Below are 27,208 nucleotides of genomic sequence, written 5' to 3' on the forward strand. Positions count from 1 at the left end.
TCATTTGGAAAAATGCAGAATTTATATCTATTATAAGAAAACATAGTGTCATGTAGAGTTTGGAAAATAATTCTGTTTACCAGTGTTTCTACATTCCTGAGCTTAGGAGTTGTGGCAGCAGGCTGTATTTTTTCTCTGAGATTAGAAACATTCTTTCTTTTCTTGTCCTACAAATACCAGAGTCATCCCCTAATCATAACACACTCATTTAATTTTAAGAAAATGTATTATGTACCATTTACATGGAAAAAATTATGTTAGGTATCAGAAAAACAAATATGTATAGGTCAGTATTCATACTTCAGTGAGGAAAATAGGGAAATGTATAGATGCAGAAAGATGAATATAATCACTCTGATACACATTAAGACACAAATGAGATCATTACTGAAACATACTGCATGTGTGAATATAGAGTACAGGTTAAATACCAATAGGTAAATATTAGTTCTTATTTTTATTCCATTATATGAGGCATAATAGCAGAAGAAATATTGGCATTACCAACTGCCCATGGGGCATTAATACATGATTTATAGAGTGGGTGATATTTAAAGGAACTGAGCAATATAATGGAAATAATATGGGTTTTCCTGTTCGACAAATTTGAAATTAAATTCAGGCTTCACTGAATTTCTGTGACCTTGGATATGCGACCCATACTCCATGAACATCAGTTTTATCACAGAAATCATGTTAAAGATCCAGCTCTTTAGCTTTCTGAGAATGAAATCAATAACTTACAGCACACTAGTTAAAAATAGTTTTTATAGTCAGCCAGATGAGAGCTTAAATCCTGCCTCAATTTCCTCATCTCTAAAATGGGGATTTTTATCAATGTCATCAAGTTACTAGGAAATCCAAATACTGCAACATCTTCAGGTCAGCTGAACACAGTTTATGACACAGTGAGGACTTTAGAAACAACTCCTCTCCTTCCAAAGCTCAGTCTTGAAGAAAAGGCTTGAGGGGAAAGCCACTTTCAGAGAAGAAGAGACACGTCTGCAGGGAGGCAGGATAGCACGTGACACGCTGCATTACGAGAACTTGGATACAACAGACATTTTGTCAGGCGATAAGGCAAAATTACATAAAATCTGATTTATATAAGGCTCTTTTTCAAAACTGTTAAAATCCTGATTCTACAGAACATTTCTAACACTTTTCAGGAGTTTGAAGCTACTCTGCAGAGAAAGGTATTTAAAGATTTCACCAGAAGAGTACTGTGACTAGATTCTGTGGCTGGAAGACAACATGGGCTGCGGGAAGCCGATGAAAAGGACGTGGGAAAGAACACCATCGGCGGGCCACCAGCAGCGAGGAGGGCCTGAACCACACGCGGGGACAGGGACATAAGGAAAGCATTCCAGAGAGATTTCAACGGAAAAGGCAGCAGGACCTAGAGACTGGCGGGAACCGTGGAGATCTAGGGCTCGGGTGACGCCGGGCCTGTTTCCTTCACCCCTTACTGAACCAGACAAAGGGAACTACTGAAGTTATGGGATGTGAGATAATGAGGTTGTAATACTAAACACAGAAAAGGAGGGATGAACTAGGAAGCAAGAGGAAATGTTAGTAAAGAGTTGGATGCTTAGAGAATTTCCAGTAGACACTTAGAAAATGAAGCTGTAGCTCACTAAGTAGATTCAGGGGTGACCAGGATTGTTTAAGCCGTGGAAATCAAAGAGATAACTCAGGGTGGAAAGTATACAATGAGAAGAAGGTTAAAGATGAAGCCCTGAGAGGCAGATGAGAACGTGTACCTAAAAGCCTGTGTGAATTTATAATCTTGACATCATTAACAAATTGACGGCAAAAGGGAACCTCTAATATATATTAAAGTAATATTTATTAAAAGGCTGGAAGGCTGCTTTGTAGTTTAATAAACTGGTTTCATTTGATTGTCACAAAGCCCTTGTGAGAAAAGCTAAGAATTGTGGCAAAGTCACCTGACCAGTGAACAGCGGGGCCTGAAGGCACAGTCAGGATTTCTGGGTTCACAGGCTATGCCCCTCCCACCATAACACGCCGCTGGACCACATCCCAGACCACAGTAGTAATAGAATGCATTCTGTCCATCTCTTTGCTTTTATAAGACCAACAAATGGTCAGTTTTATATTAAAAGTATATAAAAAGTATGTGTGTTAATCATGGCTAGTTTTAAAAATTAGAGGAGAAAGAACAAATTGGAATTTGAAAAAGAAAACATTTTTATTGTTTCAAACATATTATATATGTGTGTGTACATATATATATATATGTGTGTGTGTGTGTGTGTGTGTGTATGTATGTATATATATATATATGTGTGGATATATATATATATATATCCAAATGCACATGTCATTATGTCTGGACTAATTTCTAAAGGCTTTTTATCCCATTCTATAGGTAAGAAAGGCTGATGGTTTAAGTAACTTTTTCAAGGGTACATAAAGAAGAAGACAGAATTTAAGTTCATTATGACCAAAGCCCATATTTATTACACTATAACATCCTTTAACAGCATTTTTAAAAATTCATCAAGATATGAATAAAATAACACTACAGTATAAACATAAATGGAGCTTCAAGCATTATGCTGAGGGAAAAAAGTGCAGAACTCATGCACCTCATTCATATAAAATGGTTAAACTACCAAGACAGTATGATAATATTATTTTTCCAGAGCTGATGAAGATAAGTGAAAATTAAGGTCTGGGAAGTACATAAATACCAAATTCTGGATTGCTATTTCTTCTGAGTGGGGAGGAAGACACATGTTGCTGGGCAGGAGGGCACAGAGGATTTCATTTGTGTATAGTTTTATTCATTAAACTGTAGTGGGCACATATTGCTGCTTTGTTATACTACTAAATATTTGAAATAAGTAACAGTAATAAATTTTAAAAGTGAGGAAAAGAAAAAAATGTAAGAAAGAGAGCTCATAAGATTATCCAGTTGGTTTCCTTTTTCTTCAGTTTCCATTATTCTTTGCAAGGTGGTAAAAAAAAATTTTTTTTTTTGCAAGAAAAGAAATACTCTAAATGATAGCTAACTCCATTTAAAACATTTCCTCAGCCATCAAGAAAGAAATGCAGTTAAGTGAAAAAGAAGAAAATGGCTACAGTGAACAGTTATCCTAACATGTCTCAAAAATATGAGCAACTTGTACACTGCCTATGTAACATTAAAGGATTCCTACTTCATTAAAATATCCAACATTTTCTCAGTATTTCAGTAAGCTTACAGATAGCACTATGCTCAAAAGTTTCCCAGGTTTCATTTAAATGACCTAATTGTAGTTCATTCTGCAGGTAAAATGGAGCTACTAAGAAACCTCCTAATGGTTACAGGTATAATTGAAAAATACAGTTTAAAGTAATTGAAAAATATAATTTAAAGTCTTTTAAGTCTATGAAAGTACATTTCCCAATCAAAATTAATCCCTATTTAATTATATTTATTTTTACTAGTTTTAAAAGAGGCAGTTTTTCTTGCTAAGTGACTAAAAATGCTCTTGGAGGAAGACATACTTAATTTCAAGTCAAGAGATATCAGCAACCAGCTTCCACCCCATGAGAATCACCGAATAGCTCTGGGAATGTGCCGACCTGTGTCTCTAGATACACGTTAGGGAAGAGATTCAGAAATTACATCCTCCTTGTCTTCTCCAGTAAAAAATTAAAATGTTTACAAAATAGTTTGGCCTAAATATATTTCCAATCTGAAGACAATGTAGACTTACCATTATTCCTCAATATTTTTATTCAACAGAAGTCTGTATATTCTTAGATATTTTCAGACTTTTGAGTTTTGAAAAATACTCAACCTATAAGTATTCCTTTAAGAAGGTTGATTGAAAAAAAAAGGTTTACCATATGAATTCATGAAGGAATAAATGCCAACAACAAAACAGATGATTCATTCACTACAGTATTTGATTAACGTACTAAAAACTCAAGATTCCTTTATGGTCTTTATATAAGTTTTAGCCTCATTATCACTAAAAAGCTATCGAATTAAAACTTCTAATCAATATATTTTAAAAATCATTACATCAGGAGTATATACTACTATATACGGTGTGCATATATGTGGATGTGTGTATGTATACAAATATCTTAAAACTTTTATTGAAGTATACTTTATTTCACATTAGTGTACATACAACTGTACAGCTTGTTGAATTTTCACAAACTGACACAGTTCTGTCACCTGCACTTGGATCAACAAACACATTACGAGCAGCCCAAAGGCCCTATGTCCTCCCTTCTATCCGCCACCCCCCCAGAGACAGCCACTGTCCTGGCTACTAACAACCTAAGTTACTTTTACCCGATTTTTTACACCACCATTTAAAACCAGTCTGTAGTGATGTAAAACTCTCCAGATAGAGAATAATTTCAAAAATAAGTTTGGACAAATGTTTTGTATTCATAGTCTTCCCATTGTTATTTAACCTTGGGTTCAAGATATGAAATGTAACTGCTACATTTTCATTTAATAAGGCAATGTTGTATAAATTCCTTTTGATATGGACACTTTGAAACACATATTATTTTCTACAAGGCTAGGTCCCAAAACAGGATATTAATGTACCAGTAAGTTCTTTTGTGAAATATTTGTTTTTGTGGAGTTATCGCATAAGGTAATCAACTTCGCTTCTTCATAAGGAGTTTTATTTTTAAGTTTGTAATATCCTGGAAAAGAGATTTCATCACAGACATTTGTCCTATGAAATTAAAGAAGCACTCATAAAAGTTATCTTGAAAATATGACTAATATTTTAGTTTTAGACAGTGGATGTGGGGATCTTTCTGAACAAAGTGATACTTTACTGAAATACATGAGGATTTAAATTAAAAATAGATCAAATTGATTTAAAGTAGGGATTAAAAATCCTGATTTATAAGGATAACATACAATCTAGACTGTCTTCTTGGTGAAAATTGTCAGATGCAAATCTTCTCTGTCTAGAGAGGCCATTATTTGACCCAGTAATAATTACATTTGAGAAATAATCTGAATTAGCAATACAAAGGAAAACAGTTTACTGAATAGAGGGTAAAGAAAAACTGGCTTGGGGCATGCAGGTGTCCATGGCAAGAACACCAGGCTTTATTCTGATCCCACTAACAGTGACTTGAGTCCTTTTCTTTCACAAATACTGACATGAGCTATGGATCAAAATCCATTTCAGTGCTGGAAACTTAATGACCCTTGTCCTCAAAGGCTTAGAAGCAGTGGTCAACTGGACCCAGCCCATACCAGCTTATAAAAACCTATTTTAATTTTCAGGAATTTTGGAAGTCAGGTGTTAAACACAGTCATTATTAATAATTAAATGATGCAAACTACCATTTAAATAAATTATATTTAAAAAAGATAAATACTTAAAATATATCACTTCCTACACATTTTATGAATATCAATGTTTACAGATTGTTGAAACCTATTTTATCTGTCTGGTGGAAATGCTATAGAGCAGTGCGCTATTGCACACCTCTAATTCCATGTTCAATAACATCGTATTGGTAGCTCACTATCAACCATGGTAGAAATTACTTACATGACCAAAGTCAACAAACGCTATAAATGAGGGCTTTTTCTTTTACCCCGGAGAACTAGTTGTTAAACATTCACCAGCACATCTCAACTTAGAATTTAGTGACTGGAGAGTTTTAAAAACAATTATCCCTAACCAACCCCAGCAACAGTGTTTTACAATTTTGATTTTAACACTGTTCACTCAAATTTCAACTAATGCTACCAATGTGGACAGGCAAAAGCTGAGTTATGGTAACTTTTATTTAGTCAACTGAACAATGAGGGAACCTAAAGGAATGCCCAAGGAATGTCTACCCCATAAAATCTGTATCTTACTCCTATTAAGAACTGAAGAAAAAAGTCAGGATACTTTCAAAGGCATTCAGGTTTACCATCCAGGTAAACAAAGAGGTTAGAAAAAATGGGGTTAAAATTTCATCAAATCATAGAAAAATGTTACATAAAAATTAGCAATAAATAAGCTGTTAGCCATCAGATTGTCCTTCCTTCTTCCAAAATAATATTAAAAGATTATTTTAAATGCTAAAATACATATATATAATCTGCCCCAGATTTACCTTTTTGCTACAGATGACTAGGTTAATAAGGTGTTAACCACCTAAAAATGCATAACAACAACTTAGCAATAATGCAATGGTTTAACAGAGTAAGTAAGAAAATAAGTATTATAGATTCCCCTTGAATGAATATAGAAATACAGAACTGGGATTCTGATAGTATTTGAAAAGGATGTTGGGAGGACCACTCCTAGTCCATCTTAACTAGGATCTCCAAATCCCTCCAAATTTGGAGAACTTGCAGGATAACCTCAGAGCCTTTGAACATGACAGGCTTTGATTCCAGCACAGCAGAAATCTTAAACTTCAGAAGAGGGTGGCACTAGCTTTTCAACAAGGCTAGAACCACACTTAGGTTATCTTAAACTAGATCTTTGGAAATGTCTATAGTCTGAGGTCTACACACTTATACCCCAAGTGTGTCTGAATTAAAAGTCTTTATCAGACCCTACAAAATATCTGAAATTAGTTATGAATTAAATTGAACTTAAGTGGCTATAAAACCTTAATCTGGATCTACTACAAATTATATTGACTCAGATGTCCAGACTGGTGACCTGACAGAAGGAGGAGTATGCTTTATTCCTGGGCATAAATATTGTACTTTAGTTTCTATTGTCCTTTTGTGCAAAACCTAAAACACACAATAAAAAATATTACAAGATATGAAAAGAAACAAGAAACAGTTGCATATTCAAGAGAGTAAACAGCCCATAGAAGCAGATTCAATAAAACAGGAACAATTTAGAATTGGAGGATATATGATGAAATGAGGCTTTAAAATGCACATTGTAGTCAAATGGTGAAGATGCATAAACTAAATCTGAAAAGAAGCATTGACTGTGAGCATAAAGAGACAAGAAGAGACCAAAGACTTCCTAGATATCTACTTACGTAACATGACAATGTATAACAAATTCACACTTTTATCTCCAGCCAAAATGTCTTTTCTGAACTCCAGACCAATCAGCCCACTTACATGCTTGATGTCAAACTCAGACAGTTCATAAATGAACTCTACTTCCTTTCTCTAAATTTGGTTTTCCTTTTTTCTTTTCTATGCTAGGAAATGGTACCACTATTCATTAATCTGGCTTATGCCAGAAACTGAGGTATCATCTCTTATATTTGTAAGATGTATACATGTATGCTAAGGAATTCAAACTGTATCTAGGAAAGACATCTTTTCTGAATTCCAGACACATCATTTCATGTTTCCACTTGGTTACCTCATTCTACAGTAACTGAATTCTCCATATTTTTTTCCAAACCAGATCTTCCACCAGTCCTTCCTATGCTAGTAAATGGCACCACACTACACCATCTACTCATGCCTAAAGTCTATGACTATATATAACCCTCTTTTCTACCTCTTAATTATATACTGATTGTATATTTAATTATCTACTTCAATCTATCTTCACTGTCAATATGCAAAACCAAGCTATCATCATTGCTTGCTTAGGCTACTGAAATAGTCTTACAGGTGATCTTCTCATATCTACTTGTGCTTGCAATTCATACCAGATAGTTATGAGATCACCTAAAAGGATCTTTTAAAAATATAGATATCATCATATTTTTACTGGCATTAATCTGTTTGGTGGTTTCCCACTACAATTTAGATAGCATTAAAACTCTTGACCATAGCATATAATGTCCTGCAGGCCCCTAACCAATCCTTCCAGCTTCATGTGTCCTCTTTTCCCCTCATTTGCTATATTCCAGCCACACTGGCCATCTCTCTGTTTCTTCCCAATTTAAAGAATTTGTTTCTCACTGTCCAAAATGCTTTTCCTCCAAATATTTGCTTGGCTGACTCACTCATCTTTCAGGCTGTGCCTTCTACTTAACCACTTTGCAAACTAGGACAGCTCCTTCCGTGAGTCATTCTCACAATATTTGGCACCTATCCTTCACAGCTGATCACAATCGTAATTAACAGCACACTTCTCTAATTATGAATTTAATCCCTAACTCTTACACTATAATGTAATTTTCACCACAACGAAGGCTATATTTGTTTAATTTGCCTTTCATTCATCACAGGTCTGGTGCTCATCACTGAGAATGGCATATCGAGGGTACCAGATGATTTTAGCCGAATGTGTGAATGAATCAATGGCATGGTGTGTGCTTATGTTAGAGGATCTGATTCTTTAGGTTTGAATTATCAGACATTGTGACAGAACTGACAGGATTCAACTCGGCTGCCCACCTTTGAATACATGGTTCAATTTCAACTTCAGATCATTCACTAAGGATGCTTGTATATTAAGCTTGTCTCAAAAAATCTGCACTACCTATTTCTGCCCCAGGATGTTGACACCCCAGCTTGTCAAACCTGCACAGGTCAGCAGACTTAACTGTTGTTATCCATGCTGGACAATCCGCTTTGATTTTGTGTCCAGACTCATTCATTCTTAAGTGGGGAAGTTTAATTCTCTCCATAACCCTACCTATGTCCTGACCTAGTTGAATTCTCAGTTGTCTTAGATTCCCACTTAGGTTCAGCCCAAGACAGAACATGGATTAACTGTTATTAATTCTAATAACTCTAGCTACTGTTTTCACTTTGCATTCTCCAGGGAGAATCTCCTTAGCCTTTTGAGAATTTTCTTAGCTGGCTCTTAAATTTCTGGTAGTTTAAGGCTGCGTTCAAATGTGGTACGGAGATGACTGCCAGAGAAGTAGAAAAACTCTTGCTGGCTTTAACTCCTCTAACTTCTCGTTTCCAGGGTGTGATCTGTTTTTGTATTCTAAGTCATTAAGCTGTCACTTTCCTTCTTCATCAAAATGGGGAAAACCTCAATTGGTGAAGAATCTTATTAATAATTTTTAATTGAATAATTTCACAAATACTGCTTAACAGCAGAGAATATTGTTTTATAAAAAAGGAAAAATTAAAGAGTATTTTTTTCCTCCTACCTTGTATATTCCAGGTTTTCAAATATATATTCCTTGTCTTCCCAGTGAATTGTAAAGAATGAGGGGCAGTGCACCTAATAGCTGAAAGCTTGGTTCTTATACTCTGGGCTGCAGTACTGATTTGTACACTTACTCAGTGTATGTTCATAACCAAGTTACTTAAGCTCTTTAACTCTCAGTATCTTTGTCAAATGAAAATACTAATAACAATGTAATGCCCACATTACAGGAATGCTATGAGGATTGAAAAATGAAAGAATATGAAAAGAACTTACCTAATATAGTGTCTCAACACAGTGAAGATTAAAGACATTAGTTACTACTATTGCATAAACTCTCTGCAAGCTAGCACCATGCTTTATGCTGCTGGATTATAGGTATCTAATGCAGAGCTTGCATAAAATAGGTTTGCAATAAATGCTTATTAATTATTGATTGATAAATTCAACCAGATTTTCTGATCCCTTGTCTTCTGTCAGATCTTAATGACCCAGAAAATACTACCCCCAGTAGGAAAACCATTCACAGAAACAAGGGTTCCTTTCTGCCAAAAAACAATATGAATACAATATTAAAGTGTTTGCTGATTTTTATTTAATTTTTTCACTCCTTAATGCTGAGAGGAAAAAAGAAAACTACTCATCACGGATTTAAAGTAATTTAAGTGTTAAATAAAATATGACCATATTCATACTCTAGAATGATAAAACAGGTAATATAGTACAAAATCTCAGAAGTGATGGATTATACTATGTGCACATTATTAGCAACTCCTCAACAGATTTTAAGGTGCGCACAAGTTATCAACTGTGTATAAAATACCAAATAATAAATTTGATTATAGGTAACAGGTTTTCTTATATGTACATTATCAAATATGATGGCTTACAAATATTGAGATTCATTTGTGTCAGGCATTGTTCTAAGTACTTTACATGATTTACCAAATCTAATGTTCTAAAACCAACCTTTCAATGCTTTGTTTTCTTTCAGTAATGTTCCAATAACCTAAGAAACTTATACATTAATTTAAGTTACTGGTGTTCACTTGTAAATATATAAAAAGTCAGAAAAATAAGTTGGAATGGTACTTGGGTTTATGTTCATACTGTTTTTAGTTTCTGAGTCAATATAATGTAGACAGAATATGGGCTTTGAAACTCTGAGCCTCCATACTGCAGAGCTCCAGGGACACCACTGGGAATCGGTTTCCCTGAAGAGCTGCTACCAGTACTGATGGCACAGGTCTCAAGGTAATAAATTTGACTAGATTTTGCTCATCCGAAAAGAAACAGGTATTTAGCCTGCATTTTTTAGAGTTTTGGTAGGTAAGGAATTCTAGATTGATAGTTTCTTTTTTATTTTTCTTCCATTATTTTAAACATGTTATTCTTTATAGATCTAAGTTTTATGCAGAAGTTTAGAGAGAAGATATTAAGAATGACACTGAGGGTTTCTGACTTCAAAAAAAAAAAAAAAGCCAGTGGACATGGACACAAATAATCGAGACTGACTTAGAAAGTACAATAAATACAGGAAAATAAATGATAGTGAATTAGCACCATTCACTTCTTTCTTTTTAACCCCATAGCTCTCTGTCCCTGTACACTAACTTCTTCGGTGGGCATCTCTTCAACTGATTTCTGGGACACAGATTCATTTTCTTTGCCTCTTGCTTCTCCTGTCCATTCCTTTTCAGTCTCCTTTGCCAGTACAACATTTTTATTATCAACCTTTAAAGACTGAAAGATAAGCAATCTCTTCTCTTCTCATTTCCTTCTATCTTCATAGGTACTTTTACCCATTCTAATAACTTGACCTATCATGCATAATTAATCCAAACTGACACCTTCAGGTCAAATGTTTTTTCTGAGCTTCAGACCCACCCATACACTGATATACTTTATATTTAGACTTGGCAAACAGGCACTTCAAACTCAGACAGTCCACAATCTGCACTCTAGACTTTTCTCCCGAAGTTTGGTCCCTCCAACCTTCCCCATTCTAGTTAATAGCACCAGTCTCTACTCATCTGCTCATACGAGAAATATAGATTAAGGTATTTTACATTTTATTCTTCGTCTGTGGCCACTAGTCCATTGGTTTATACCTGGTAAGCAGATGCTGACTCTGTCTACTTCTTTCTCTCTTCACTGCCATTAACCTAGTCAAAGGCATCATCATCCCTTGCCTGAACTACAATAACCTCCTAAAAGATTTCCTTCATAATCCATATTAAATGCCCTATCATAACACCTAGAAGGTGTATTTTTTAATGTGGATGTCACCATACTATTTTCTTGGCTTTAAATTGTCCAGTGTTTTCTTACTGCAATTATGACGCTATTCTGTCTTCAACAGGGTCCAGCAGGTCTGACTACTGCCGGTCTCACTTTGGCTACTCTGACTCGTGTGCACTGCATGCCAGTCACTCTGGCCATCCCCTTGCTCTATTCTAACACACACACACTTTGTACACGTGGCTCTGTTGGCCTAGGACGCTTTTCCCCCAGCTCTTTTCGTAATCAACTTCATCTCAACTTTGATGTTGGAGCTTAAATTTTACTCCCTAGAGGAAATATCCCTGACCACCCCCCTACTCTTCCCCTTACAGGGTAGGTTGTCTGGTGACTCATTCTTATGATACCTGTACTTTTCAGTATAGCATTTAAGACAATTGTAATTAAATACTTACTTACATCATTGTTTACTTAATGCCTGACTCTCCTGATAGGAGAGATCATGTTTGTCTCAATTACATTTTTATGTTTTTTTTATCACTGTATTTGGCACATGGAGGATGACAAAAACAGATTTTGAATGTGTAGATGAATGAGTCAGTGACACAATTTGTGATTGTATCTGCAAACCTGTAGAACTGATTCTACAGGAGTGAGAATGGGCAAGTGTGATGGAGTTGGCCCAACAGGTCTCAGCAGTCTGCTTCCCAATAAATAGTTTATATACAACTTCAGACCATTGCCTATGGAGTCTAATATATTTAGTTTCTCTATAAAATAGCTATTATTTTGTCCCAGAAATTTTGCCTCCTTGGCTTACCACCTCTGCCCTAATTTCTAACTCTGCTTTTACTCTCAGTGCCTATCACTATGACCTCTTTCAGGGATGCTGTTCTGACTTCGTGCCTAAGCTTATCTTCACTTAAGTGAGAAAGTTTCACCCTCTCCATGACCCTCTTTAAGTTGTCTCCTCCAAATTAATTTTTGTCTCAGGTTCCCATGGTGCACCTCAGACTAAGACAGAACATTCACTGACCATTATTAATCCTAGTTAGTTCCAGCCTGGTTTCTTCACTCCGCTTTCCTGGGGAAGCTCACCTCAGCATCACAAGACTTCTTTGCTGCAGCGCAATGCTTTTCAAATTTTATGCGATATGGATCACTTGCAGAGCTCATTTAAAACATTCTCAAGCCCCATTCCAAGAAATTCTGATACATAAAATTTGGAGTAAAGCCCCCAAATTTGCATTTCTAGCAAGCTCCTGGGTCCTGCTGACGCTGACAGTCTTTGAATCATACTTTGAATAGCACCGTTGTAATAGCCAAAACTGGCGGAAGTAGACTGTCTGAAGTCTTGAAAACGCCGTGATTACTTTAGTTTTCCTTAGATCTGGTCATCATGATTTAAGCTAATTCTCTACTTTTACTATTTAAGCCTTCAGCATCCTTCTGGAACTCATGAAGCCTCCTCTGCTTAAAACCGTTTTCCATAATAAACATGGCTGCTTATGTTTTATGAATATTAAAAAACACAGTTTATTCTGCTCCCTGGTCATTGATCACTGCCAAACTGTCTCACATGAAGAGAATATATGCATTTTCATGGTTAAATATACAGTGCTTCATATGCAATAGTAGCTTGGGGCTGGTCCTGGATCTGATACTTATTAGTTACAAACTCAGTTTCTTCATCTGTCAAATTAGAAAGATAATAATAACTATGTTAATATCAATCTCATAGGAAAGCTGCATGGATTGGTTAAATGGAAGAATTTTTAAAGAACTTACCACATTGCCATTGCCTGTGGCACAAGAGTGCATAAAATCACTTAAATTTATATTTTACACTTCCCCCTACTCCATAGCATGTAGCATAGGGTCCAATAAAAGCTTAAAATTACAAGACTTTATATCTGCTAAAAAACTTGTAAATGTGGTTTTGCTTATGATTTTGAATAACTCCAGACTCAATCACGGTGCCCCAGAGAAACAAGAGAATCAACATATATAGATAGAAATTATGTATGGATACATATTATTCCTTACTATTCTTTACATATGTATTTCTATTTTGATTTTATTCATGTATGTGTGTTTATGAGATGTGTGTTCACAGAACTTATAGACTATATATACTTACAGGGTATATATGTATATGTATTTAAAGAGATTTATTATAAGGAATTGGCTCACTTGATAGTGAAGTTGTCAGGGAAGCCAGAACACTGGAAACCCAGCAGGAACCGAGGCTGCCGGCTTAGGGCAGAATTTCTTCTCTGGGAAACCTCGGGGCTTCCTCACCGGCGTCAGGTCCTTAGATGAGGCTCTCCCATACTGCGGGGGGTAATCCGCTTTGCTCAAAGTCAGCTGATTTTTCCATGTTGACCACATCTACACAATACCTTCAGGACAACACCTAGGTTCGTGTTTGATTTAATAACTGGGCACTACAGCCTAACCAATGGACACCTAAAATGAACTGCCACGAGTCCTTTGTATTTACAGAACAAAACTCAAACCCTACCTTAGTGTTTACGGGTCTCTGTGGCCCAGCTCGACTGCTCTCCTCTAATCCCTCCCTCCTCGGTCGTGAGCCTCAGTTTTAAAGTTCCCTGGTTTTGTGGCGCCTTCTCCGATGTCCATCCTCACAACTACTTTCCCTTCTCCGTTCTCATAGCCTTTATGATTTGCCTGCATCCTGTGTTATGATCTTCTGTACAAATGATACATTTTTCTCTATTTGTTGAAAGCCCCTCGATTGCAGAATCTATGCTTTATTTTTTTTCTGTCCCCTGCACAGACTTTTTACACGGCACTCCAAACACATTTGCTGAATTTATTAAATTCTCTCCTAGCAAAAAGTTTCATATAATGGCTTTATCAATGATGTAAAACTGAATGCATTTCATTCGAAGAAACACTTTTAAAGTGCAGCATATTGCCAAACTGTCCATTCCCTGTTTTCATGATAATGATTTACTAAAAATATATAATATTTAATACATAAGACATTTAATATTTTTGACAATATAGTGTATGGATGAAAAATACCAGGTGGACCTATTTTTAAGGACAATATTATGAGTTCAGTTTTACTTAGGTTACACACTGTCTCACTGTCCATTCGAGGAAAAAAAAGAGCAGTTATTCATTTTCAAATTCAAGGGGCAGGGTATAAAACAGCAGGAACTCAGGCAATTCAGCCATCCATCTATCTTGAGAGGAATAAAACACTATTCCACTCTGTACTGGCTGGCACAACTCTTCACCAACAATCCCCCCATTTAGATATAAAAACAAACTGGCCTTTGTGTTTTGTTTATGCAGTCACCAGGGCATTACTCTCAAAGCACTTCAGCAATACAAAAATAATGTTGCCGTCTCTTACAGGCAAAGCTAAAAAATATTCACAAGAAGTGCTGCTTAAAGAGCATATTTATCTCAGTTGGTTTCCTCATTATGCAATGATAAGAAATATTAAACTAAATTCCTTATTTTGTCCAGATCTTGAACATTTTCTCATTTTATGTACATTTAGGAAAAATCCTGATTGTGGAATATTTATTAGGGATATAGAAGAGAAATGAACTAAATTTACCCACATGAGATTCCTCCTCACCCTACCCCCTTCCAGTATTTACATTTCTAAATAGAGAGTGATGTGAACAAATAAAATAATGCATTATACGTGCAGTGCTTTTTTAAAACAAAAGCAATCAGGACCTCATAATTACATAAGAAATATGACAAGTAATTGTAACTCAAGACAGAAAGTAATGTAGCAAGTCTTTGGAAATTAAGGACGTACTCTTTCTACTCCCCCACTGGTAAGCTTGCATCCTCAGTGTCTGTTCACTCCCTACTGGAGTGTTTTTTGGTTTACAGCATTTTCCCTTCGCTGCCTCCCCAGATGATTTAATTTCCTTCTTTTACATATCCAGATTCTAACTACCTCAAAGAGAAGAAAGAGAAGTGATAGCGATTAAACGTCTCATTTTTCTAAGTACTTGATATGAAATATCTTGTTACTCCTCACGGTTTTCTGCATGAGTAGGACAGGCACCGCCCCCTTGCCTTACCGCCGCAGCCTGGTCCCATCCCAGGAGGTCAGCTAACATTCCCAGGAAAACGCAGACATTCAGCGGAGGAGCTAAGGGCCAAGCCCAGCTCTACCTCCTTGCTCCCGGGAGCTCGGCTCGCATGTTGATTTCTCTAGGATTCACTCTCTCAGGACACCTTCCCCTGCTGTCCTTTATCTGAATTCCTATGATCAGCACCCCACACCGTAACACTTATATTTTCCTAATAATTCTTCAAGTTCATTTCGTCCCTTCACATGGACCATGAGATCTTTGATGGATAGAAACAACTACACTTTTTGCTCTTTTGCATCAACCCATAAAAATCCAAACGGTGCAGACGGCATAGCAAGTGCCCTGAGACAGCTGTGGACTGATTAGGCTGCATTTTAATAGCTCTATCCCTGTTTCACTGCAGTAAACCCTCTCCCCGCTGTATGATTCATCCGCCATTGCCAGTGCTCAGTTGGAAGACGTGGGGAGGTTCTTTTCTGATGCGTAGTGTATCTTCAGAGTCAATTCTTATATATCCTAACAGAGTAATATTGGTATCACCTGGTAGCTCTGACTCCTAAATGCTCTGTGAACCTGCACAATCTACGTACTTCACAGGCATTCTGTGAAGGTTAAAATGATTATGCATGTAAATGCATGTTACAGACTTCAGAGTAAATAAATATAGGTATACGATTACCACAGTTAAAGAAATAATTTACTTGTAATTGTTTGTTCCTATCAAATTTATCCCTGAGCTAATCTGATAACTGAATCAATGTCCCTGTTGCAAAAGAAAAAAAAAAACAGTGTCCATATTTATTTAAAGTGTTGGGATAGAGAAAATGGTCCAACTTTGGTCACAAAGAGCATTAGTAAGTGGAACTATGGGAGCTTGAAACCATGGTAGAGAATTCAGGATGTAATGAAGGGTAACAGAAGTGAGCAATAATACTGTTTGTACTTAGTTGCTGGAATAAGATGATAAACCATTTCTGGAGGTCATACAATGATACGGATTAAGCAAAACAAAAGATAACTGACGTCATTTTAAAAGTGATCAACTTTTCATTTGTTAAAATGTAATGAGGAACCAGTTGACAAACTACACACACATTATATGCATTGATGTGTGCGAAGAATTCTAAGTTTGTCAAATATAGCACTTAAAAAGGGTAGAAAATTATTAGTTCTAACTGCAATAAGTCATAAAAATCGTGGTAACACTATCAGATTAAGAATTTGGGGAAACCACTCCCTCCTCACCTCAGCCATAAGCCAGCGGAAACCTCTCTTGCCAGCTGGGGCCGGAAGGAGGCAAGGATTCTGGGGGGGAGCTCGGCGGGCCGAGAGTGAGGCGCAGCCTCTAATTGCTGTAAAGTGACCCCCTTCAGGCTCAGTTAGGGTCACGGTTGGGAAGCTGGCAGAACTGGTTTTCTGGGGTTTTTCTAACATAGAAGAAATGTTAAAAAGAGAAAAGAAAAGAAAAGCCTCAGAAAGAGAGTTAAGGAGAAGACTTTATGCAGAAGCTAGATACACAGTGCTGCCCCTCCGTCCTTCGGTGCCGGTAGGAGATGTAGACAGAAAAAAACCCTCCCTTGGGGTCTGCAAGTGAGTAGGAACGTGGGGTGCAGGCTCCGCTTTCCTGTTTGCAGGTTACTGAGCAGCAGAATTCCAGCTATTTCCAGTGTTGCCAGGCCTGGGGACTGGACAGCCATGAGACGGCCAGGAGACACCAACAGGGAGAAGCGGGCAGAGTCCACTCCGGTTTCCTGAGGGGCTTGCTGACGTACAGAGAACTGTGAGTCTCCTATTCCAGTTGATCTTTGAACACCACGGATTTAAGCTGTGCAGGTCCACTTGAATATGGATTTTTTCTCAGTAAATATATTAGAAATATTTTTGGAGATTTGTGACAATTTGAAAAAATATTTTCTTTTCTCTGGCTTACTTTATTGTTAGGAATACAGCATACAATACATACAACACACAAAACATGTGTAAGTTGACTGTTTATGTTATCAGCAAGGCTTCTGGTCAACAGTAGGCTATTAGTAATTAAGTTTTGGAGGAGTCAAAAGCTATACATGGATTTTTGACTGTGCGGGGCATTGCACCCCAACCCCTGCATTGTTCTAGGGTCAACTGTAGTTTAGCTAGTTGACAGGCCGTGGTTTGAGGCTCTAACCTAGGGATCAAGTCTTGCATGGGGTATCCTGGCCGAAGGAAGCGACAGTGTCACAGAGGTGGTAACAGCTCACTGGGGATTAGAGGAGGACGTGGTTCCCTACCTCACGGAGCGCTTAGGTAGCTCCTGATTCCTGAAATCCTTCTGTGTGACCTTTAGAAGCAGTAAAGGGCATCAGCTGGATATGCCAAATGCCAAACATCAACCAGATGTGGGCTTACCAGCGCGAATCCTACATATTATACAAATAGTCCATGAACTAGAGTTTGCAGCTGTGAAAGAATCTCAGAAACGTGGTGAGAAAAGCAGTCATCCTTTTTCTGTTCTGCAAACACGATGTCGTGATCCGGCACTCCCTTCATAAGCAGCCGGCGCCTCCAGATATGCATGTGACACTTGTCTTCCCAAATGAAGTTATGTATTCCATGTGGACTGGTGTCAAGTCAGATCCCTACCACCCCATATTTATAGAATTGTATTTTTAAGCTAAAGGAGGAATGTTGTATTAATATCAGGAATATTTTATCTTGTTGGTTTGAGCTCAGTATTATAATTGTCACAATACATTTGAATACAGAGTCTGTCATCCAATGCTACTGGGTTACGTAATGGCACTCTGTTGTTAATGTTAAACTTTAATTTCCTCATGTGCACATTGCATTATTTAGGCCACCACTTTCACTGTACAAACCTAGTACAACTCAGATGCCAAAACTAACAATAGAAAGGAAAAATTCAGATGTGGTCCAGGCGCTAAAGAATAAATGAACTTCTAGCACTTCAAATCGCAAAGTGAATTAAAAGGGTACTCTTTTGGGTGAAAGGACAGTCTGATGTCTGGAGATCTATGGATTTATTATAACACTGTAGTAAAGGGAGATTTAATGGTGACCATTAAATGAGTACTGAGGGGCACGCATCAGGAGATTCATTCAGTAGCTGAAGTGTGTGCTATTAACAACAGCCCTGAGCAGCGATGAAGTGTAAACTTCAGCAAAATAACAGATTCATACAAATCATGGGTCTGTGAAGGTATTTCAAGATTAGATAGATCAAAGAATGTGAAAGTAGCAAATATCATGGGCATACATATAAAAAGAAGTATCTTGCAAATGTTCATAGCATATTTTCTCAGGAAATATATATACATGAGAATTTTAGAAAGATGTTAACAATAAAATTATGTTTAAATGAAACACTAGGGAAAAATCAAGTAACGATGAGAAATAGCTAACTTATACAAGGTATAACATTAAAAACATGTTTTGGAGAATTCGTGACATGGGAAGTTTCAAATTCAACCCAATATAAGATGAAGTGAAAAAATTAAGACATTAAAATTTATATTTATATGGCTTCAAAGTATCTCAAAATGTTAACAAAGATTTATTTATGATATGAGATTATTTCTCTTCTCTTCCAATTTTTTCAAAATCAGTGTGCATTTTTTAAATTAAAGGCTTCCACTGTAGAGCATGTATACACATATTTCATTTTTTTCATATCCCTTTATGCCACATGAGGAGCATTAAATGGCGTAACTACATTCTTACAGTATCAGTAGAGACCTAGAATTCAAATTTAAGATTCTTTAGGTTTTTTTAGTGCAACACATACAAATGTATTCTTGCCTCACCATTTCTGAAAAAGAAAGAAACCCATCATTTCAAGTGTTCATGAAAATTTCTAAGCACTGTAAGTGCTATTGACTGATTCAGTAATCAAAATGCAAATACATGGATTAGAATTTCATCTCTTTTTTTTTGCCAAGCTTCTGCTCAGAATAATAACATTAGTATGATGGCAGAAAGTCAGACGAGGAAATTTAAAAAGCAGATTTTAGTATCTACAGATGGAAAATCAATCTCAAAGTAATCATTGAATCAATCATCATATAGCAATTAATATTTATCTGTAAGGCATTATGCTGAATAAATCTGTGGAGGCTTGAAAGATGTACAAGAGGTAACTCTCTTCGCTTACAGGTTTTATGATCTCACTGGAGATAGATAGATATATACATGAAAAAGAAAAATAACAATAAAAGCTTAAACTAAAAATCAAGACTATAGGGCAAAGGAGGAAATTTAAATGTGTTAAGGGTCTACTATATGGTAAGTACTGATTGGCACTTAATATATGTCACCTCGTTGGTTCTCACAACAACAGCATGTGCGCCGTACCTGGTGGGGCAGAACCAAAGGGAAGGGAAGCTACTCTAGTGAATTTAGTAAGTCATCTAGAAAAAACTTCTTTTCAGCAGTCATTTTATTTGTCCCTTGCAACCTAGCAGGTACCCACTTCCCTGGGGGAAGGCAATAAGAGGGTCTTTTATGGTCCTTCCTGTCCTGCCATTGCGTGATGGTGGACGTTGCAGGAACAGTGGCTGAGCTTCCTCTAGATGACGACAGAATCACGATGCCAACAAATGTGCGGACATCAGTCTGAGGTGGGGCATCCGTGCAGCAGTGAAAATTACCAGTTGGAATGTGCTAGGGAACCAGTTTTCTGCTGTGGCTCCATGTGTAGTGACAGAAAGCAATGGATGGACCTCCCATTTCCTCTCTGCTTGTGATTTGGAAGCAGAGCAGATGACACTAGATGAAATAATCCTCTGGGAATTCTGGGCAATAGGAGAGGGGGAAGAGGGGACCTCAAGAGGGAGATACTGGACATCCTGCTAATATGGGAATGCCAGATTTAGAGTTATGTAAAAACGTAAAGGAGAGGAGACTGCATTTGAATTCCAGTTGTTTTTATTTTTTTTACAGTGAAATGAAGGTTCAGAGTAGACACATAGCTTGCCTAAAAAATGCACAGTGATTTTGAAAAAACTGGAAGATAAGAGAAATAATCTTATATCATAGATAAGCCTTTGATGACATCTTGTGTCATCACACACAGCTAGTGATTTGCAAAGCTAGGATTCACATCCATTCTTTGACACTAATATTGTCTTCCACAAAAGAGATGTCATGAGACATTATACATTTTTCAGAAAACACTATACATCGAGCAAAACTTAGCAAGTATCGTTCACTAATGATTAGTCAAATGTTTTCTTAACATTTTGATCAATGCCATTGTGCAATTCTGAGAGAAAATAAAGCTTACATTTGTTTTCTGAAAAGTTCAGTCATTTTATTTTATTCTTCCTTGACTCTCAAGCACTAAATCCCCTGTGCTTTCTGGAATTTCCTTTCATTGAATAAGGAATTCTTGTTTTGATGAAATGGAATGAAAAAAATCATGAGGTTTTCTTAAGTTAATCATAGTCGAAAAATCAAGCAACAGCTTTTAGTTTCTATTCTATCATTCATTCTAATACAGTTGATAAAGAACTCAAGTTATTAAACAACCAAAATGGTTCAATTGTATAAGAGAAATAACAACACGGGAAGTCTGCCAAAATGTACTCTAATGACAACTGAAAGAGACAGTAGGATTGTAACACTTTTCCCAGTGTTCCCAAAGGTGCCAAGCATAATGACGAGTACATATTTGGTGTTTAATTAATTTGATTGATGATAGCCACCAATTCCTGAGTAAACTTTGGTATTCAGGAGAGTCCATGGAATTGTTGAAAATCATGTAAGATAAAAAGGTTTTTAAGTGACAAACAAATGAGAGATGTTATAAATAAAAGGAAAGGTACAACTTTATGCTTACAATTTCTAATTTATGAAAGACTGATATATAATAGATAACTTAACATAAGGATAGATTTTTTTTTTAAATATTCCCAAAGCCTAGAACAGACCCTGGGTTATCTAGGAAGCGTCAGAGTAAGCAGATGAATATTTGTTAGCTAAGTTCATGTTGAATATGTTATACATTTATTTATGCCCCTATTTGTTTGATATTAGAAATGTTACACTGTATTTAAAAGCTGAGTAAAGAAATACAAATAAGGCCTTCACATAACTGGAAGACAGAAGTGCATAGCATGAACTAAAAAGAGAGAGATGGAGCCTTCTGGGTGGGTCCCAAAGCTCAGTGACTTCAGTTTCCATCTGCCGTTTATAAGTTGCCCATTAGTCTAACTGCCTTTCCTTCAGTTTTCTGGGTTTTCCTTTAGCAGTTCTCTGGATTTTCTAGCTCTTTCATTTTATCATTATTGTTGGTATTCTGCAGTTTCACTTTTATGCATTCAGATGGAATTTTCTTTTAATTTATCCTGTTTCAGGTTCCTTGGACTTCTAGGATCTGAAGATTAAGTATTTTTCAACAATTGAGGAAAATCCTCTATTTTATCTTCAAATATTTCCCCCTCTTCCTTACTTCTATTTCCTCCTCTTAGAACACCGATTAAGTACACTGCATCTTGTCTTTCTGTTTGTCACCTGTTCCATGGTTCACAGTCCCTTTGGCAGTTTCCATCCTTTTTTCTCTCTTTCATGTTTCTTTCTTTGAAAATTATTTCTTTGGATACCAAAATTCTCTCTTTAACTGTGTCAATTCTACTAAATTGCTCTTTAAGTTTATAGTTTCAATTATGTTTTCATTCTTATTAGATTCTTTCCCCAAACCACTTCTCCGTTCTATAGTCTCTATTTCCCTGCTCATATTTTCAAGCATTTTTTTTTCTTTAAATATATTCTTGGTAGTGAGACTACTTGCCCTCGCCCTTGCTCCCCACCCAGTATGCCCGTGCCCTGACCCTCAGAACCTGTGGATATGTCACCTTACATGGCAAAAGGACCTTTGCAGGTGTGCTCAAGGTAATGGCCTGGAGAAGGTGAGATGATCCTGCATGATCTGGATGGGCCCGATCTGATCACATGAGCTCTGACAAGCAGCAGAAAAAGGCAGAAGAATGGGTCAGAGAGATGTAATGTGAAAAGGACTCAGACTGCTGTTGCTGGTTTGGGCTAGATAAGGAGACACAAGCCAAGAGCTGCAGCAGTCTCTAGACACTGAGATCAGCCTTCCACTTACAGTCAGCAAGAAAATTGGGACCCCAACCCTACGACCACAAGAAAGTGAACTCGATCAGTAACCTGAGTGAGCAGGAATCGACTCTTTCCTAGAACCTCCACAAAGGACAGAGTCTGACACCTTTAATTTAGAACATTGACAACCCTACTGGATTTCTGATCTACACAACTATAACATCATAAATTTGCCTTAAGCCACTAACTATGTATGTGGTAATTTGTTATACAGCAATCAAAAATTAATATTTATTTCAGCGCCAGAAATGAGGTAGTGTTGTAACAAATAATTTTAAAATGTGGAATCGGTTTCAGTATCAGGCAGTGGGCACAGGCTGGAAGAATTCTGAGAAGCATGAAAGAAAAATCCTAGATTTCTTTGAATAGACTGTTAGCAGAAATATGGACATTAAAGATGGTCCGTGAGGCTCAGAAGGAAGCGAGAAACATTACAGAGAAATTCTCAAGTACCACAAAGAAAACACAATGATCACGAACAGACAATTAACAGAAATATGAACTTTTAGGATGCTGCTGCTGAGGGCTCAGAAGGAAATGAGAACACGTTATTAGACACCAGAGGAAAAGGGATTTTGTTATACGGTAACAGAAATCTTAGCAGGATTTTGTCGTGCAGTTATGTAGAAAGCGGAGCTTGTAAGCAAGGACCTTGAATGTCCAGCTGAGATTTCCAAGCAGAGTGCTGAAGGGGCAGACATGGTTCTTTCTCCTTAGAGTGAAATTCAAGAGGAGACACAGTCATGGAGGAACTGCTAAACAGAAAGGAACCAGGACTTGATGATCTTGGAAATTCTCAGCATCCCCATATGGCAAAAAAAAAAAAAAAAGTTAAAATTAAGAGATTCATTTTAATTTAAAATTAACACATTTTCTGAGATTTTCCAGAAAGATCGAAATCAGAGTATTCAGTAACAAAAAAAAAAAACTCCTTGAATAGATTTTAAGTGGGATCCCCTCAACCACCTCAACAGAAGCCAAAAAGAGAGAACAGGTTTCCTTGGGAAGATGTTTGCACAAGCCTCTTTTTCTTAATGGAGTGGATTCTGTGACATCCATAGAAGAGCCACAGGGTTCTTGAGAATTTTAAGTAAGCTGGGACACTGACAGCTTGGATTGAAAGGGTCAGAGAGATACCACAGGAGAAGAATCCAACCCGTTTGACATAAAATGGTCCTGTGTCAAGGTAAGCAGCAGCTTTCAGAAGTTAGGAGAAACCCTTAGCTCAGAGCCAGGAGTGCTCAGTCCTACAGCCACAGGAAGTGAATTCTGCCAACAGCGTAAATGAACAGGAAACTGATCTGATTCCCCGCAGAGCCCCCAGAATGAAATGCCTATACTCTGGTTTTAACCTGGTAATGCCTGAAGTGGACTTCTGACCTAAAGATCCATCAAACAACAAACCTGTGTTGTTTTATGACACTGAAATATGTAGAATTTGTTATGGAAGTTATAGAAAATTAATGCAACATTCAACATACTTATTTTTTTTCTGAATCTGATCATTTCAATATTGATCACTGTAAGACTATCATTCTTTTTTCTTCCCTCCCTGCCCTCCATTCCAAGACTACCTTCTGTCACGGTTTTTTTTTATCAGCCTCCTCCCGAGCTATTTCACTCTTCATGCTCTGTCACAGCTAAATTGTTAACTAACTTCCTTAGAAATTTATCATGGAAACACTGAATTGGGATTCATACTACAAATTATTTATTTTGCTTCACTGACTAAATCTGAATCACTCTAAGTTATCGGATGACGTTCACTGGATCGCACAGGTGAATTCTGCCAGCAAACCTCAGGGAAGGTTGCCTAATAGTTCTGAATTCTAGGGGCGAATCTGTGCCCTCGACTCCGTGGCAAAGTCTAGACAGGCATGTTCCTCTGATACACCTTCTCCATGTTGGTGCATTTATTTCCCTGGGTCCTTCCTCTTAGGTGCTGCCCTGAAGAATCCCAGCCCTCTGGGGGCCTCTCCCGTCCGACCCCCGAGCAGCCCTGCGATTCACCCCCTCAGCTTCCGCCCCGCTCACCTCTCCAGGCGATGCCTCCTTCGCTGTGTTCTCTCCTGGATCTTTACTTTCTGATCAACTCAGAAAAGCATTTAAAGAGAGGTGTTTTGTCGCCCTGATTTTAGATTTTTTTCTTTTAATTGCTGCCAGAAGTGGAACTCTCCATTTATTTTTTAAACCTTCTCAAATTTATTTAGAAAAACTGAAGTAATACATTTCATTGCCTGTATAAGGGTTTTATTACCTTAAGTAAACCAGTTACCGAAGTAATAACTTTTCCACTCAACTTCATAATGCGCTTTAACAAGCTCTATTCCTGATGGTACCAGGAAAAATAAGCAGCAGGTCACAGGCAGTGTGTTTCCCACTTTAAAGTCCTCCTTTCTAAAACATACTTACAGATCTATATGAAGACTGGTGTAGACACCAGACTCCAAATGCAGAAAAATATCATCGTCTTTGAGAAGCAAAGACTACTATTAGTCTTTGAAGTGCCTTATATTTTAAATAAATATTACTGAGCTCAAATCTAAATTTAGAGGATATATCTTCTTTTAGGTTTATAAACAAAAGATCCATACATCCCTGATGATATTTACAGGCAGTCTTGATTCACTCAATCAGAAATAATCCCATCCTCTGTGCGCCCACTGCATGGGATTGCACTATGCTGTAATAATTTGTTTACATATGCGATATTTTTTTCTTTTTTTTAGTAGACTGTGAGCATCTTGAAGAGAAAAACCATATTTACTAAAACTATTATAGTAGGCCCAGAACTTAGGTATAAATAAATACCTAAGTTGAATTTAACCTATGAGTGACAATGTTTAGTAAAATGTAAGAAGTTAATAATTCTACAGTACATATAATTTCAACCTTTTTTTGATAATATTAGGAAAAATGTATAATGTTACAAAAACATCGTAATATTGTAGGCCAGCAGAAGTTAACAAAGTCACTGATACAGACCTTCCTTTCCTTCTTTCTGTTTGTTATCATAATGCACACATTTCATTGCAGAATGAATGAATGAATGAGTGTTTTGACTCTGAAACAAAAGTGATTTGAAATTGTCTTTTACTTGAAGCATCGTTAACAGGATAATAATGTCCAATGAGAGAAAAATGCTCAAATGCTTAAAAGAAGTAACACTGTCAGCATTTAAATGTTTTCCGGGTTGAATTTTAAGTAATTTGCATTTACTTACCTCAAAGAAAATAAATATTCTATTGCCAAACAAAGAAATAAGAAAACCCCAAACAAACAAAATCTCTGACGGCAAGACTACTATACAGGATGCATCTTCTCATGTGTTTTTCAAGCTCACACAGCTGTATCTTATTTTTTTTAATGTTCAACTGAGAAAGATGTTTAAGATGTCAGCTCCACATACTTCTATTTTATGCTAATCCTTCCAGAGCAATCACCACTCTAGAGTCTTTAATAAAACACTTAATGGAATGATTCTTGATTTAACTTCCTATGTCCTTTAAGATAGATGCATGTGGGTCCCCATCTATATTTCAAATGCAAAACAGAGAAACCAAACTCACGAAACAGTTTATATTCCCCTTTCTACCAGTTTTGAAAATGTTCCTTTTTGCTATAAGGAGTGAACTTTAAACCATTCTGTCCTTCCTTCTCCTTTATTCCTTTAGTCTGTTACAAAGAAGTGCTGTTTATGCTCTCCTGTCTCCTGGCAGCCTCTCTATTTCCGCTGCCTTTATCAAGATGAGGCCGTCATTTCATGCCTTGATAAAAGGCATACCAGATAATTTTCAAAGATCCCTCCTACTTCTACTATTTTATTCTTAATTTTTTAACTGATTACCCTGACCGTATTGTGGATTCTTGTACTCAACTGCAACAGTAAAAATGCAACTTAATCACTTGCAGGTAGAGGAAACTGGAAATGAAACTGGATAGTTTAATATTACCCACAAAAATACATTTATAACCTCCTTTTGTTCTGCTATACAATTATTTATATTTTCCTCAAATGCTCTTCATTCCAACTCGTCACTGTAACACAGTGTCTCTTTATATCACCTTTCATGCTTTTAATGGTCTTCAGACCACAAAAAATTGCCTTCTCGTTTCCTCGATCCAAAATTCACAAAATGCTGCTTAACTTATCTTCTCTAGGTAGTTTACATAGTTGCAAGAAAACAAAACTTGGGCATTAGATAGACCTCAGCTCGGAACTATGCCACATACCAACCATATAATTTTAGGCAAGGCTCAGATTTTTCATTATAAAATGAGATTAAAAAGAAGAAGAAGATTTTTGCTTCATAAAACTATGATGATTGTATGACATAAAACATGTAACGTGTGTAAGTATGGCCTGGATTGTAACATCAAGTAAATAGTATTATTGCTGTTGGTATTATTATTATTATTATTATTAATTCCATGATTATGTCCCCATGACTCCAGCCCACATTTGAAAACTCTTCCAGACTCCATTAACTCAGCAACATTGAGCGCTACTCAGTGTTAACTGTTCTCTAGTTGCTTTGTGTATCTGCACAGTGACTTACTTGTATTGGTATTTTCAGAGAGTGCACTGAAAGGACATTTGATAAGTAGTCATCCAGCACTTTATCACATATTTTGATTATTTTTAAAAATTAAGAAATATTACAGAAAGATAAAATGGGACTAATTTCATAGAATGGTAACATCATAGAATGTTTGTCA

General features: G+C 36.7%; 1 protein-coding gene across 7 annotated transcripts in view; it reads right to left on the bottom strand.

Moving 5' to 3' along the window:
• The window catches only part of CNTN1 (contactin 1), a 257,831-nt gene that overhangs the window by 173,753 nt on the left and 56,870 nt on the right, over positions 1–27,208 (bottom strand). The gene's annotated exons all lie outside the window — the stretch shown is intronic.

The sequence above is a fragment of the Manis javanica genome, chromosome 15 (genome assembly GCF_040802235.1).
Source record: "Manis javanica isolate MJ-LG chromosome 15, MJ_LKY, whole genome shotgun sequence".
In the NCBI taxonomy this organism is placed as follows: Eukaryota; Metazoa; Chordata; class Mammalia; order Pholidota; family Manidae; genus Manis; species Manis javanica.